We start from the raw sequence: 17,091 nt of genomic DNA, 5'->3' as shown, positions 1-17,091 counted from the left end.
GATGCATAGCAGGACCAAGCGCCAAAGCTGCGGTGTCTCGCGGCTTGTCACGAAGAGGCGTTGAACGTTCCGTTTCTCCTGTATTTGTGCAGCGACTCCGGCAACGCAGATACGTCTTGACATTCGGCGATGTTCAGGCGCTGCGGATCCTCTGTTCGTCGCGATGCTGCGTTCTGTCGCTATTGATCGCGTGCGACTCCAGTGAATCAGGATGACCTTCTTGTTGGACAGGAGCTTAAGCTACTTCTGGAAAACGGGGATTCGATGAACGAGCATCAACTGCACGCGGACGCGCGGGTCCACTTCTTTCTCATCGTTCCACGTCTCGTGCTCGGCTGCGAAGAAATAAACGAAAATTCACGCAGGAATTTTTGTGTTAGACCGGCCGTGGTTGCTTAGTGACTATGATGTTGTGCTGCTAAGCACGCCGTCGTGAGTTGGAATCCAGGCCCCGGCGGCCACATTTCGAGGGGGCTAAACACGAAAACACCCGTGTACTTAGATTTAGGTGCGCGTTAAAGAAACGCATGTGATGGAAAGTTCGGAAGTCCCCCACTACGACGTGCCTTATAATCAGATCGTGGTTTTGGCACGTGAAACTGAAATTTATTCATAATTAAAATTTTCTTTTGTTGTCTAAGTATACGTAAACGTTGTGCCACTTGCGCATTTTACACGGAGCCCGGTGCATTAGTCATGTTATAGCACTTGATCCGACCAGTATAACCCCTTAACAACTTTAATCGATCGTTCGCTTATCGTTTTCCATAGCGAACTTGATAACACAGGTTTAAGATAGAGTTCAATACCGCAGTCCAAGCTGGTACCTTTGGTGGAAGTCGAAGCCATGACCTTTGGTGTTAATTAAGGTGAACTAAGGTTAATTTGTCGAAGCTATTGTGAAAACTGCAGTACATTTTCTGAGGGAGGTATGTAATGATTTATAGATGGTTCGGATGCTTGCTTTAAACTTGTTCTTTGTTGAAACGTACGGTGTTCTGTGTGTTTTATGCGGGATATCAATGAATGTATGCACTGTTCGCTTCAGTTTGCTGAGAACTTGTAGCCTCTGCCTTGAGGGGGTATGAGCGATTGGATATTTTGCTTTATTACGGGGGTATGAGCCATTCATTGTCTTACGTGACGGACAAATTTCTCGCTGGGTAGCTATAGAAATGCTTGCGCATTTAAAAGCCTACGGCCCTCACCACTACGGGTTCCCTCGTAACTCATTGTGGAGTTTTGTGACGTTAGGCGCCATTGCTGCTGTAGGAAACTTTTCACGCGCCAAGCGTCTGTAAGCTCTTCATTGCTCGAGGGAAGCGGAAATAAGTGATATTAGGCAATAAGAGGCGATGCCAATCGGGCTGCAGCGTGGGGGAACTGGTTCGAAACGAGCAGCCCCTACTCGGGAGGCAGACGGCGTCGACATGCCTAATCGCGATGAGGTAGAAAAATAAAGCGTCGATTTGAAATAATTATTCTCTTGAAGAGGGACAGACAGACAGACAAAGAACTTTAATATTTGTTGGAATATGGATATTTATTTCTCTGCGCAATTTCGCATAGAACAAAGCCGGTCACCGGCACACTTGTAGCGTTTGTAGGGTCAGTGAAAATGGCTGTACAGTGATTCTTCCGCTTCGCCGCCATTCTATTGTTTAGACGGTGCGTGAGAACATCAGCAGAAAACACCTCAGCCTCTGAGGTATTATACTGTGTATAATTCACTGATAATACAGCGCTGAACATTATACTGTGTGAAGGTGGATGACCAGGGAAGCTGTGTTTGTGGGCCTTTTAATGGCGAACTGTCCATTGCCGGCCTTCAAACGCGGTGTGCACACAAATGGAAGGCGAGGTGCGACTAGTCGCTCCTCTACGATGGTGAGCCTCGGAAGACGATGAGGCATCGGGGGAGGGGGGGGGGATATACATACCCATGTATTCTTGCAAAACGCCGCACGACGCCTTTCGCTAACGAATCCCGGCACCTAGGACAGACACGCACCTCACCGCTCTCCGAGGGCACACACTTCTCCTCCGTAGTCTAGGCGATCGTGCGTTGGTCGACGTCCGGCGGTGCAGTAGTGGTTGTGAGGTCACTCGAAAACCAACGCAGACATAGCCGACGCGCGTCAAAGTGTAGTATCTGTTCCTATCAGCTTAATATCTGATAGAGGTTGTATTCGGACATAACATATGATACTTATGTTTGCAAGTTGGCGGAATGCTTAAAGCCTGCTTCACCTCCGCCGAGGTTCGGCCCGGTAATACACTATCTTCGCGATCTGTCGACGTATGGAGAGAAATTCTCGATCTGCACGGCTCGATAGACGCACTCAATATTTCCTGAACCTAGCCATGTAGAGCTTCGCTGTAAGAATTGCCGTATCTCTGTTTTGTTTTGCCACCCACCGCGTTAGTTTAATGGTGTTGCACTGGTAAGCTTTAGGCCGTGGGTTCGTTCCCGGCCGCGGCGGCCGTAGTTCGATCTGAGGGGGCGAAGCGCAAGAAAAAAAGAAAAATGAAGAAGACACTCGTGTACTTAGATTTAGGCGTGCGGTGAAAAAGCCCAGCTGGCCAAATGAATCCGGAACCTCCAACTACGGCGTGTCTCATGAACAGATCTTAGTTTTGACGCATAAGACCACAGAACTTAACTGAATTATATTTTCTCGTCACTTAATCAGACGACTATTCCAGATACTGTGCCACTTTCTCAGCTCAACTACTGTCAACTCGTATGGGGAACCTCAGCGCCCTCTAGCCTGCAACGCATTCATCTTTTGCAGAAGAAATACATTCGTCATGTTTATAATGCACCGTACCCATCCCCTACAGCTCAACTTTCTCACAATTCCAGAAGAATTAGTATACACAACTCATATAAGTGCCGACTGAGCCTGAAGTTCAAAAAAGAAATATGACAGAACCTCAATATTTTACAACTTCTTGCAAATTTGCAAAACAAATTACCATACTACCCAACTAGATATGCAGAACGTTATTTAGTGAATACTCCTCGTATTACTACCGGACAACAGCGTTTATCCTACGCGTTACCCTGTCTTTTGAACGCCTACAAATTAGATGGCTTTGATTTATTTCTTGTTCTTACCAGAATCTCCACCTTATGTAGAATGCTGGATTCTGGATACTTCCTTTCGCAGTGAATTCATGTTATTCCGTTGTTTGTATTGTCATTAGAATCTTTTTCTATTCGATCATTACCCTGTATTTATATTCAACTCAGTAGCAGCAGCAGCAGTGGCTGCTGCTTTGTTTCGTTTGCGTGCTTTTGATGTGTTGGTGTGCTTGCCAAAATAAACAGACGAGGAGTTGTGGGCTCGTCAAGCTGCCAGCGAACAGCTTTCTTCTTTGCGCCCTCCCATCTAACATGTATAATGGCAAATCCACATTATAACGACGGCGATTTTCTATTGGTACCCTAGGCGCTCCTCCAATGTTTTCTAACCGTACACCTATTCCACGTGCGTTACTTTTTTTATTGATATTTTGTTATTCTCTATACATTATGGCACGCAAGTGATCGAGTGGCGGTGGCTATCATAGCTGACAACCATGATGACGTCAGCGATAAGCTAATGTCATCGTAGTTTCTGAGAGTTACGCGGAAAGCCTAAAAATGTATCTCGGAGATTCGCGCGTCCAATCCGGTCTCTTTTAGAGTGTCAAATAAGCGCTATGAATGACTATTGTGAAGATGCTATGCGACGACTGTACTTACATATGAATGTAAGGTGTAGGTCAGTCCTATTAAAGAGAGGAACAGTTTAGGATCAAACATGACTCCTTGCGCATAAGACGGCGTCATGAAGGAATGCGCAACGTGTGATGTCACCACTGGCGTCGACTGGTCTAACCGCAGGCTGTCTCGGACGCTCCGCGAGTCTTCGCAGCAGAACATCACGCGACAGACAAAAAATACCGTGGCTGCGCCTTGCACTCCGACCCCGCTGTCTTGAGAAGCAGAATCCACACTTCCAAGATGCTGGTCACTGTTGGACCATCTCACGCTGAACCATCTCTGCACAGGTGCCCGGTCTGGCACCTTGTGCAGAGATGGTCACACCCAACAACGACGGTAGGAGGGAGCACTACGTCGAAGCAGCACGGAAGAGATACAGAGTTTACAACCAAATACAACAAAATACAACCAGATTTGGGATGGAGAGACCGTCGTCCGCTCCAGCCTGGTCAGCAAGGAATCAAGGTAGCAGGTTGCCAACACTGCTGAGGTGCTGCAGGGCTAAGATGCAAAGAACGCCGCAAAGAATACCGAGAAATTGCACCGTCGCATACTTAGCATATAATGCTATCACTGGTGAATTCTAATGACACGAAGCACTGATAAATGGATCAGCAGTTGGCGTGCTAAAAGAGGTATTAAAAGCATACAGAATGAACTGTTCTGACATTACACGTATTTCTTTCAGCTTAGAAAACGTCGTGATATTCCAGGTCAGTACAGAGCAAGTGAGAGTAACATAAGGAATTGTGAATCAGTAGTTTCACCGGCGCCGAGAGAAGATATTTGATGCGACCAACTATTCATGTTTTGCGAACAATGTTTTGGATCAGACTTATATGACTATCCTAGGACATATTTGCAGAAAAGGCCGCTCTTAGGTGCTTAAAATGATAAACAAGTTTAATGCTACGACAGTTTAAAACAATATTTACATGTGAAAGGATTTCCTTGTTTGTCTGTCTCAAAATAATTGCATTTGTTTTGATGTAATTAATTTTTATGACATTAAGTAACAATCATACTCCTAATTCTTGTACTTTACAATTGCCTTTATATATGTAATAAAAGTTATGTAGGTTATTACCAGTAATAAAAATGCTGGTGTTATGGGCATGTGTAGTAAGGTTTGCGCTGCAATTATTACGTATACCAAATCATATATATGTAAAATAAACAATACATGACCTAATATACTCCCGTGCCGAACTCCGGAAACTGCCTTCATAACTTGACACCTTGGTTTATTTATGTCGACGGTTTGTTGCCCGTGGCATAGGCAAGATTTTGTTTGTTCCTGTCTGAGACCCCGTGTGCCATAATATTTAAACTTTTTTGTTCGAAGCTTTTCGTTAACTGAAACAGATACATTTGTATAAAGAACAAACAGTCGAACCGTTATAGGTTTATTTTCAAACTGTGTTATACTGTATTCTTTTTACTGAAATAATGCTGTTTTTGTAGATTTAGTTTTGCAAAATCTACAACAACAACAAGTAGCTTTTCCAAGAGCCAAGTCGAATCCCAAACTTTGGCTATAGTATTATGTCTGGAGCACATTGTTTACTTGTGGATTAGCTCGGTGTCATATGTTTCCACACAGTGATTTGTTTCCTCTTCGGCGCCTACATTTTGAAACCTGAGGAGATGACCAAACAAAAGTGAGTTTTGTAGGAGCGTCCACCTCTACGGAAATCGGTATGCGTTGGCCCGTCATGGTAAGAAATGTTGTTCTTGTCTAAAAACGCCGGGCAGCGGGGCCCAACGCAAGGCGCACGTCGTTATCAAAACTAGCGCATTTAGCAGCGTGAGTGGATGGGGAAAGGCTGACTGTTAGTGACCATGGGTATGCATTTCTTGACATTGAGCTTTTATGCACTATGTGCGAAAACTGCGGTGGGAACGTTCAGCTGTTAGAAAACATCAGAATGCGCTAAGGTGTCGCTTGCAGTTGAGATATTGAAAACAGCTACACTGGATGTCGCTGTCACATTTAATGATGACAGCATTGTCCGATGCAATGTCCTGAAGTCATTCAGAATATCACCAGGACGCTAGTCAGTGGAAGAGTTACATAGCATTGACCAGCATTGACTTTATCCTATCGAAAGGGCTACACAGCAGTACACAAAAGAGGCCCCAAAGACAAGTAAACAAACTAGAAAAAGAAAAAAATTGTTTTTCTCTACGAGTGCCCTGCTGATGATTATTGAATGAGTCCATAAATTCGTACTTCTTCCATATTAGTTGTGTAATAGACATGTTTTTCTCTTTAAAAACAAATGTCTCGGGAGATCAATTTTGTTCAACATTTTTCCCATCATCTAAGCAAGCGAAAATGCAAAGAATATTTTTTTTTTCAGTATTTAGTAAGCGAACTAGGAAATCTACTGCAGTATAATTATTGTAGTTTATTGAAGCATTATTCTTTCACAAAACATTTACTATTTAAGAATGCATAAAGCTAAGCAAACAAACAGTAAAAAATTTAAAAAAGCGAGCATAATGATATAAGGTTAGCTACATACTTCAACAAAAAAAAACAACAAATAGTGAAAATCTTGATACAATATATTTATTTTAATAGCTGCATCTACTGAGCGACCTCTCTGCCTTTCTGCAACTAACTTTCTTTCTCATTTTTCTGTCTACATCTATTGAGAAATAGGGTCAGCAGTGTGACCTAAAGTACATGGTACCGTATAGGGCTTTATCTCTTCTCTAAAATAATAATCTACAGCATTCATCTAACCGCTACAAGATACCCTTCGCCTAGCTAAAATTCCAACTTATCCGTGAGAACACGCGTTTCGATGGGGGAAAAATGCAAAAACACCCGTGTACTTAGATTTCGTCGCACATTAAAGATTGCCAGGAGGGCGAAATTAATTCGGAGTTCCCCGCTACGGCGTGCCTTATAATGAGATCGAAGTTTTGAAAAGTAAAAACCCATGACACATCTTTAAAAGTCGGTCTGCACTGCATAATAGTTGGGTAGTAGTTGGCATGAAGATGTTCTTAGAGGGAATGAAAACATGTTCCTCAGTGCGCAGAAGTTATAGAGCGGCAGTGGATCCTATGGCGGATGACGATGATATCAACGACAGGTTACCGTGTCATGCTTTCTGCGATTTACGCAGGCAGCGTAAAAAGATATCCCCGAGACCTGCGCGTCAAGTCGAAGTTGTTTTATAGCATCGAATAAGGGCAATACAAAACAAAAGCGATTATTGAATGCGTCGAGTTCACAAACGTATCAATAGTCCCTGTGGGCTAATACTATTAAATCGATAAAATGTCTACGATGTATCCGACCGCTCGCACATCTCACGGCGTCATCAAGGCCCGCGCAGCGTTCCAAGCTCATTTTGCGTCGTCTCGTCCATCAGTTGGCCGTCGCGGTAGCCCCACGATCCTCCGCAGCAGTAAACCATGTGCCATGCAAAATTGCAGTGGATGCCAGTTGCGCGCCGACACCGCCGGCTTGAGAAGCAGGATCCACCCGCTGCTGTTGGATGCAGAGTATTCAGTTCCTGTTCATAAGCCTAGTTTGCAGATCACCATGGCAGGACCGACTATGATGTCAACGAAGCACGGAATATATACATGCAGAGTGCGTGCAAAGATTATCAGCCAGATTTGGCCCTACTACATTTGGAGACGACGATTGGATGACTGCAGGCCCTTGTTTTTCTGGGTTGTCTTCCTTGCGACTCCAAGCTTGTTTCTAAGATATTCCCGCGCCGGATGACATATGCTAGTGTCTGACGGCATTTCACTGCTTGTGCACGATTCAGTGGCCTCCTTTCCATCTTGAACACTATTATCTTCCTTATCAGTAGCAGTTGTATCAAGGTCTGCAATATCGCTTGTAGGAAGTAGGCGCCCGTCACAGTCTTCAGCAGTCACTCCTCTTTTATTACCATCCACACTTTCTTGCTGCTCCACACGTACTTTTGGAGGGCTGTAAATGGTTACGATGCTTGAGTGCTGGTTGGCTTGTTTAGCCTCACTCACCATGCGCTCAATGAGGGAGGTATCTGTAGAACTCGAGCTCGGACCTTTGACTTCGTCGGCTTTTTCTATGTAAGTTAGTTTCTTGGATGCCTTCGACTGCAAGGAGGCTTCCAGCTGCTGCCGCTGCATCCATTCTGCCCCTGGAGCACTCAGTTCTGGGACCCTGTCGCAAGTTGGCTTCTTGAGAGTCATCCTCCTCCTAAGCAACTTGCTAGACGTATTTCCGACACTTCTGACGACGGGAGTGCCAATGCCACCGCCAGGTTTCATGCAGTCTTCGTAGACATTCGCAACGGTCATATCGAAAAACGATGGTGAGTGCCGGGCTGTGACCGTGTTCGCGTTACGAGCATCGTCTTGAGCGTCGGTTTCTGGAACATAGCCTGGCGAAGGTGGTGGTGGAGTCTCGTCTATTGAATTTTTTGGCGATAGTGGTGGTGTCTTGTGGCTTTTGTTGTTCTCTTCCGCCACTGATCGCTTCTCTCTCCAGTACTTCAGCAAGGCGTGAACTTTCTGGGGAGGGAAATCCCTCTTTGTCGGCACGCAGAAGTCGTCGTCGTCACCGTCACCGCTATCGTTGTAACACTGCTGGGAGTCCTCCCATAGGACTAAGCTGAGCTCGGACGCACCCGACAGGAGGTACCGGTGTCTTTGCTCCGGTCGCGTGGGAGCATACATGCAGTTTTTTTTCTTCCGCATACTCCACCGCTTCGTCTTTGAAGGGTTGCGTCAGTGCATTGAACCTGTCGTGTTCATCCTGGCTGACGTCTGCTTCATATGGCTGTGTTGCTGCGTTAAATATTTCTCGTTGATTCAGGTTGACGTCTGCTGCATACGGATGTGTTAGTACATTCAAGCTTTCATCCTGCACCCTGTACCCTGCCATCCTGCCAAGAAAAAGCTCGATGCTTCGCAGAATGAGCGGCAGCACGACTACAAGTGCGGCCAGGAACTTGCACGAGCTTCCGTGGCTGGTTGCGTGGAAGCTGTGAAGGCGAAGGCAGCTTCGTTGGAGCCGCTGGTAAAGGAGCATGAGGTCTAGACTCTGCAGCATACGTGCACCCAGATCGCGAATCTCCTGATTCACAACAGCAACCGTTGAAAGGGCTGCAACAACGCCGCCATTGCTCACTTGTCCAGCCTCTAAGCCACGAATCCTGCGGCGTTCGAGCCCATCGGAAAGCGACCGTGCGTCAAGGGAAGCGAACGACAACCAGTGATGCCTTTTCCGCATGCGGGCGCTGTGGAGCTCACCACAAGCTGCTGGTTGGTGGAAGTCACTGCGGGCGAAGCCTTGCAGACAGTGTTTTGTAAGGGCCCCAGCGCTTGGGCTCTGGACTCGATGGGTCGAAAACTCAGTAGTCTGAAGCATAATAGTGCGTCCTTGAGTACGCCGGCGATACGCTGACGCTGGTCGCCGTGCTTGTTGCTGCGGGAGGTGCCACTGAGTCGACTTGAGAAGAAGCGTGCACAGCTGAAGCTGCTGCTCGCCGTCACTGGCAATGGCATCGACGAATGCGACCAATCGTATTACTGTAGCTTGTTGCACTGTCTCGGCTCGTCGGCGATACGCTGGCGGGGAGTGCCTACGCTGCCAACAACGCCGAGGTCGTCCACAGTCGCTCTGCAAAAGGTAGTTGCACTGTAGATCCTTGCGCAGAAGTGCCAGCTTCTTTGGGATTGTCTCAAAGACGCATCGAATGTTCTGGTTCCTCGTGCATCTGTGCAATTGTTTCACCGACACGCACCCGTCTTCCCAGTGGTCGATGGTCAGGCGCTGTGGATCCTCTGGCCGTCGCGGTGCTGGTTTCTACTTGACCACGTGCGATCCAAGGCAATCAGAAGGACTTTCACGTCGGACTGGAATGGTTGCTGCTGCTTGAAAATGGCGATTCAATGAACGTGCATCACCGGCACGAGGATACGCAGGAGCACTTCTTTCTCATCCTGGAACACAGCGTGATCAGCTCTGAAGAATTGAAGACAACGACAAATTTGATGATGATGATGATGATGATGATGATGATGATGGCCTCATGTTATGGCTCATACCCACACTGGGGGATTGGCCAAGAATTGAGTGCTGAAAGGTTCACCTATTCTTTTGAAGTGCTACTTATTCGATGCGGAAAAAGACATATTTATAACGAAAGAGAGATAAAGAAACATACAAAAACGGACAAATTACACGGCGAAAGTTAAAAAGCTATTCGTTTTGTTGACTGTATGTAACTGCAAACGGCATCAAATACGTCCCTGTGGCTGACCCCTATAACTGACGCACCGAAAGATAGTATGGTTTCTGGTGATAACATTAACCCTAATTTTGCGAGCGGAAGTTCTAGATGTCTTTTTCTTAACAATTTGTATCGTCGACATACCAAAAAATAATGATCTAGTGATTCTGTTTCTTGGCAGTATGGACACAGAGGCGATAGCGTCAGACCAGTCCTGTGTAAATATAGGTTTAATGGAGGGACACGGCAGCGTAATCTCGTGATCGCTACTTCTGATTGTCTTGATGGACACCACTGGATTTTCCATGGAAATCTGAGGTGCTGATATTCTGTCCATGTTATTATTGATTCACTGACATCCCTATGAATTGAATATTTTCTATATCTGATTGCTGTTATGTGAGCCACCAAAGGAAGAACTGGCATTATAGGTCCACTCAGGGATGCTCGCGCTAATGCGTCTGCCATTTCATTTGAATGTAAGCCACAATGTCCAGGTACCCATAATAGTTTTAGAGAATTCAACTGTGGAGGAACTAATGTTAGAAACGTCTTTAGTGGTGGCGAATTGGGTGAAGCCGTAAGCGAAGTACAGACCGAAAGGGAGCCTGTTATAATAACCGCACTTATTGAGTTCGACGGGAGTTTCCGAAGCGCTAAAAGAATTGCTAAAAGCTCGGCTTCAAAAACAGGTGTGAAGTCTGGCAGTCTCAAGGAGAATGACCAGCCAAGCGGAAGCGAGAAGATGCCTATGCCCGCCTTTTCGTTGTTCACTGAAGCGTCTGTAGCTATTATGTTATTTGTTTGCACGTGTGCTAGGTAATCTTGCAACAGATTATTTAAAAAAGTGGCAGATTGAAACTTAGAGTTTGGGGGGAAAATGTCATCAAAATCTATCTTAATATTCTGATGTGATTCGGTTGACGGAATTACCTCTCGAATGTTCACATTCAGGCTACCTAATTGTTTTTGTACAAATATGATCTGTGGAGTGTGAGATTTTCGTAAAATGCTTTGTCTTTTACTTTTATGGCGTGCAGCTAGCACGTACTACGTGATTTTGCATATGTATATAACCTGGTCAGTGTAATAAAACATTAAGTGGTGATTCAGCGTTTGAGTTGAGTAAATTCTCTTTCCGTTGTCAGTTTCGTGCTGTTCGTTAACGAAGTTGTATGGTGTATTGATAACTATGGGAATTTCGCAACGGTGCACCTTTTGCTTCTTGACTAAAAAATACTTCTTTTGTTCTCCACACGTTTTGTTCTCTGTCCGGACAGAGGTACCCCTCAGGGAGCTATACTCTCTCCACTGCTATTCAATGTAGGGATGAGAAAGCTAGCCCTGGAGCTAGATAAACACCCGAATCTCGGTTGTGCGATATATGCCGACGATATCACGTTCTGGGCTCACCAGGGGTCCTACGGGGACAAGCAAGAAACCCTTCAAAAGGCCATAGACGCAGTCGTGGAATACGCGAGGGCGGCGGACATGGCATGCGCACCCGAAAAATCGGAATTCATTCGGGTGCGTGCGAAGTACGCAAGAAAGAAGGACTGGGTGCCGCTCACTCTGACTCTCGACGGGGTGCCAATTCGTGAAGTGGAGACACTCAGAATATTGGGGATGTGGATACAGCAGAATGGTGGAACATCTCACACCCAACAAAAACTAAAGGCGGTCACAGGAAACGTGGCCAGAATGATAAGGAGAGTGGCAAGAAGCAGAGACGGCCTAACTGAGGGAGAGACCATCAGCCTGGTTCACGCATTCGTAATTAGCCGACTCACATACGCCCATCCGTATCAGGCCTTGACAAACCAAGAGATTAAACAGGCAAACGCAATAATAAGAAAAGCCTTCAAAGCCGCCCTTGGTCTTCCCGAATGCACTAGCACAGAGAGATTCGAGGGACTGGGCCTGCACAATACTTTTGACGAGTACGCAGTCGCGACGTTATATGCCCAGAAAGAAAGACTCTGTTCTTCAACTCAGGGCAGGGAAGTATTGGCGAGGTTAGGCTTTCCCCTGAGACCCCAGTATTGCGGAGAGGAAACGGCACAGATAGACCGCAATGTTCGATCGCACATCGCGGTGGCCCCAATTCCCAAAAACATGCACCCCAAGTACCATCCCGGACGACGCAGAGCAAGGGCAAAGACCCTTCACAAACGTTTCGGCATGGGACCGGGGGTGTATTATACGGATGCCAGTCGAGCCAGCTCAGACACTTTCAGCATAGTCTCTACATGCAACAACAACATAACAACGGCATCCTTCAAAACCTCCTCGGCATGCGTGGCAGAGGCTGCAGCCATCGCCTTGGCCATTCCGGATGCCGAGCGCCAAACCAATTCGGCTGTCATATTATCCGACTCACAAGCGGCTTGCCGCCTGTTTTTACAAGGAACGGCACCCAAATCAATAATCAAAATTTTAGGCACTCAACTAGAGGGGCACCACACTATCGTCTGGTGTGCGGCACACGAGCGACTGGCAGGAAACGCTAGGGCAGACCGTATTGCTCGAGGTTTGAACGTCCGAGCAACGGCATGGCCTAGCGACGTCCTTCCACCAGATTCTCGTGACATCCTCCTACAGCAAAGGCAGGAGCGGAGACGTTTTGGACATCCTCACTCCGATTTAAACAGCGAACAGGAGAGGGACTGGCGTCGTATTCAGACGAATACATACCCCAACCTGCACCACCTACACAGAATACACCCCACGAGGTTCACTGACGAGTGCCCGTGGTGCACAGACACACCCACACTAAAACACATCACATGGGAGTGCCCCAGGAGGCCTCCGCACATAGACAGTCCCATATTACACCAACATCCACTAATGAGGAATAGGCAGTGGGAGGCATGGCTTGCGGACGAGGGTCGGGAGAGCCAGTTGGCTCTTCTGGACCAAGCCCAGCGAGCTGCTCGTGCAAGTGGGGCCCTGGAATAGGGGCTCCTACCATCGTGCCTTATTTTATTTATTTACATTGAATAAAGTTTTACTCTCTCTCTCTCTCCACACGATAAAATATTTTGGCAGAACCCAACTCAGGATGGCTGTGGGTGTTAAAGCCATCTGATTTTGATCTAGAAGCGGATAAGGATTAACGCAGACATATCCATATCTACTTTTTTTGTAATTGCTATTTTGCGCCTTAAACTGTTTCTGCTCATGTACAAACTAAAAGGACCACAGATATTACTAAGCTTTGTAGCTATGTAACTACAGACGCTACTTTAGGCACGTTGAGCGTATCTATCTAGCTACCTAGCCTTTTATGCCGACCCCGTGACCCAAGTTGTCTGCTAGCTTGGACAACTTCGTATTGCTTCGTAGTCGTGATACCATCGTGATCGTTGCATGGCCGTCATTTTAGATTCGCCATCCGACTCTGATCGTGTCGTAGACCTCACGCCGTCAACGTCACACTGTCCTCATGCATTCATTGTTATACCATCGTCTGGGTGCCGCAGTAGTCGTTCCACATCTTCCTCTTTCAGCTCGTATGTTCAGTCCATTCAGTTCATATCGTCCCCATTACAGCTTCGTCATCCGGTTATCTTCATAGCATCGTCAGTACTCAATCATCGTCACTGCGTCGTCGTCATGCAGTCATCATCATGGCATCATGTCAATGCTAGACGTTGAGAAGCGTCATAGGAAATTGGTCGATACTGTGGAGAGTGTATGCTGCATATAGCCTAAGGAATAGAAGTCTCTGAATGACCAACGAGTACAGATTCTAAATAAAGGTGTCTTGAGCAATGCGGTGGTTAGCTACATTGCTTGAATGTTAATAAAAATAATCGTCGACAGGCACCGAGAGGTGGGATCTGCTGGGATCTTGTCAGAATCTGTAGTGGTTTGTCACTCTGGCGTTTGCATTCTTTCCGCTGTATGGGACATACACTATATCAGCTGTCGGCCCCACTTTGCAATAACACTCGCTCAAAGTTGGCCATGACAAAGGGTCGGCCATGACCACGACGACATTACGACGACCCCATGACGACGACCCCATGACGATAATGGAGTGACGTCTATAGAACGACGAAGACAGTAGACGATGACGGTATGAAGACAATGGGATGACGATTCTGAAATTATGACTATGGTTATAATGACGACAGCCGGGCGAGCATGGCATGGGGACAATGACATGTCGACGACTGTGTGACCAATGCATGACGACAATGATATGAAGAGAATCGGATGGCTAAGCTCAAATTACGATGGTATCACGGCGACAGTGTGACAACGAATGCGTGATGACGATTGTAGATGACGATGCAATCAGGACGATGACATTACAAAGGCGCATAATCACGTTTCAATAGCCAGAATATGATGAATACGTAATGACGAAGCAGAAAAGACGTCGAAGGAACGACGAAGGCGGTATCTTGGCCACGGCTCTACGAAAATAGGATGACCTTTCTGACCTGATGACGATGTTACGACATTGATAAAACGAAAAGCGGTTAGATACAAGCACGGACGTAGATAGATAGATAGATAGATAGATAGATAGATAGATAGATAGATAGATAGATAGATAGATAGATAGATAGATAGATAGATAGATAGATAGATAGATAGATAGATATCGGGACGTGAATAAAGTATTCTAAGGCACGACAATGATAACACGACGGCAGCTTGACGGATTAAACGTCACCCACCGAGATCCGATCCACGCTGAGGACAAGTACAGAGGTTTCTGGCTACTTCTTACTTTTTACAAAGAATTGGTGATGTTTGTAGACAAGATGATGACGCCAGCAACAGACGACGCAAATATTGCATGAAGTGTTCTTAACAGATGTCGTTTGGAGAAAGCTGCAGGTATCCTTGTGACGCATAGACTTATACAATCTGACGTCAAATAGGCACTTAAAACTTTGATGCCAATGTTACAATGATGTTGCTTCGTACTGTGAAAACCTCCGGACGTCTCCTTTACGTACCAGTAGATTGTACATAGTCCCCAATATGTATGTCTTTTACTCGATTTCCGTGACGATACACGATTTATTTACGGCTTCACTCACAGTCGTACGATTTAATGTCTCATCTGAAAAAAAAAAGAGTGCGCTAGAAAGGCTGAACGAGGTACATGAGCCTATCCACCGAAGGTCACATCAGGTTTCTTCAGGCTTATACGGATATTTCGTAAAAAAAAATCGCTGTGGCTCTAGAAAAAAAAAAGATAATCGACAGCACACTTGCATGTCTTCGTAGAGGTACAGCCCAACTAGCAGCGAAGCTGTTTGTTTCGACCGTTTGCATTACATATGCTAGCAGCATGTAATTAAACACAAAATTTTAAAGCGTTACTGACATCTGGTTCACCCGTATGAAACGTTTCGAGCTAACAACGCGTTCTAACACTGAATTAACAAATGAATAGCAACGGCCCTACATGAACAACACGCCTTTAGCATCTCAAGAAAGTGAGCCGTACTGCCTCACCTCGCACCATTTTATATCAAACATTATCTCCGTTTGCTGTAAATATACGCCGTTCTCTAAACACCCTTGCATGTCTCAGGAACGCTGCATATGCAATTTACTGAAAACGCCGCAATTAAATTAATCCACACACTCTGAACAGTGGTTACGCATCAACCAATATTCCTGCTCCCTATTTTCACGAAGTTTAAACAGGCTGACTCGTCCGACAAGCGGAAACCTGCTACGAACCTCTTATAATGCGTTAAAATAGGGAGATAAGATTATTCAGTTATTACTTGCAAAACACACAATTAAACGAGAAATGCTTCGCCGTGCATAAAACTTAAGATGGAACCCAAATTCGCCAAATGCAAATTTAATGTGACATAGCGTTCTTTAGGGATGCTTTGAGGCATAGCGGATAAGGGCGGTGTAACGCTTGCAAACAGTTCGCGAAGAAATGATATTGACAAAGGCTGTATTTCATACACAGAAAACTAACTGCGCATGCAGTTGAGTGATTGGGTTCTCAGAATTTATGTTTTTTTTTTAAGATTTCATGTTAGTGGCAGGTATATACGGCGGTTTTAGGAAAGTGGGCCAAATTCTGCGCCATCGAGAACACACTGGTAACGATCCGGAGCGTTTGATTACCCAAATTTACTGCGAATACCGCATTTATTCCACAGATTTGATCTTCGCCTACACGTCGCCCATTGCCTGCCTGCCTCATATCTCAAGAAAGTATATACCACGTGCCTTGTTAGTTTACTGAAGACTCCACGTAAACATGCTGTTAACCTCGTACAATGGATGAAATTTGGCAGAAAACGGTGTTCTGTAAATATTTGCTGCAATTTTGTGATGCCGATAATGTTCAAGTTTATCCCCACATCAGCACCAGCGTCACCCCCATTTCCAACGAATATGAACACAGTGTCACGTACAGTTCTCCTGGCAATAAAAAAAATATTACCGATATTGGCTGCAAAACACTTCCGGAGGCTTGATTTAGGAACTTTTTGCAAAACCCATCTTTCATAGATTTTTTTTTTTTTTTGCAAGATGCGGCGGTTATATTCACCGATTCTCAGGCCTCCTGTGGAAATTTCTCGAGGGGCCGCATCTCGGCAGACGATCTCAAGATGCTAAAAAGACAGAACACTCCGCCCCCGTACACCTGCGTAACGTGGGTACTCGGACACGAGAAACTAGAGAGGAACGAAGCAGCCCACGCCGCTGCCCGAGAGCACGTCAGATGGGCTGCCCTCTCCCCACGCGCTCTCCGACCCGTGACAGAAGAGGCGGAGGCCGTACCCACCAACTATTCAGCCATATTACAACACTACAGGATCGAGCGTCGAGTATACCCTCCACCGCACCCTAAATTCGGCAGAGAAGAAACCATGATCCTTAGAAGCCTGCAAAGTAACACGTACACTCACGGAACGATAATGCATTACCTCTACCCGACGCTCTACGGCTACCTCTGCCCACTCTGCAACGTACCCGACACTCTTGCACACTTGCTCCTGGAATGCCCGTGGCAGCAAGGCAGCGAAATGCAACCAGAAATGGACGCAAAACGAACACAAGAAGCAA

At 46.0% G+C, this 17,091-nt stretch overlaps 1 protein-coding gene and 1 pseudogene across 2 annotated transcripts in view; both read left to right on the top strand.

Annotated features, from left to right (window-relative positions):
* Positions 1-17,091, top strand: part of Idua (alpha-L-iduronidase) — a 355,977-nt gene that overhangs the window by 174,220 nt on the left and 164,666 nt on the right. The gene's annotated exons all lie outside the window — the stretch shown is intronic.
* LOC126546372 (U2 spliceosomal RNA) lies at positions 2,125-2,304 on the top strand (annotated as a pseudogene).

The sequence above is a fragment of the Dermacentor andersoni genome, chromosome 1 (genome assembly GCF_023375885.2).
Source record: "Dermacentor andersoni chromosome 1, qqDerAnde1_hic_scaffold, whole genome shotgun sequence".
In the NCBI taxonomy this organism is placed as follows: domain Eukaryota; kingdom Metazoa; phylum Arthropoda; class Arachnida; order Ixodida; family Ixodidae; genus Dermacentor; species Dermacentor andersoni.
The sequence above is the reverse complement of the archived record's forward strand: the minus strand, read 5'-3'. Positions and strand labels throughout refer to the sequence as shown.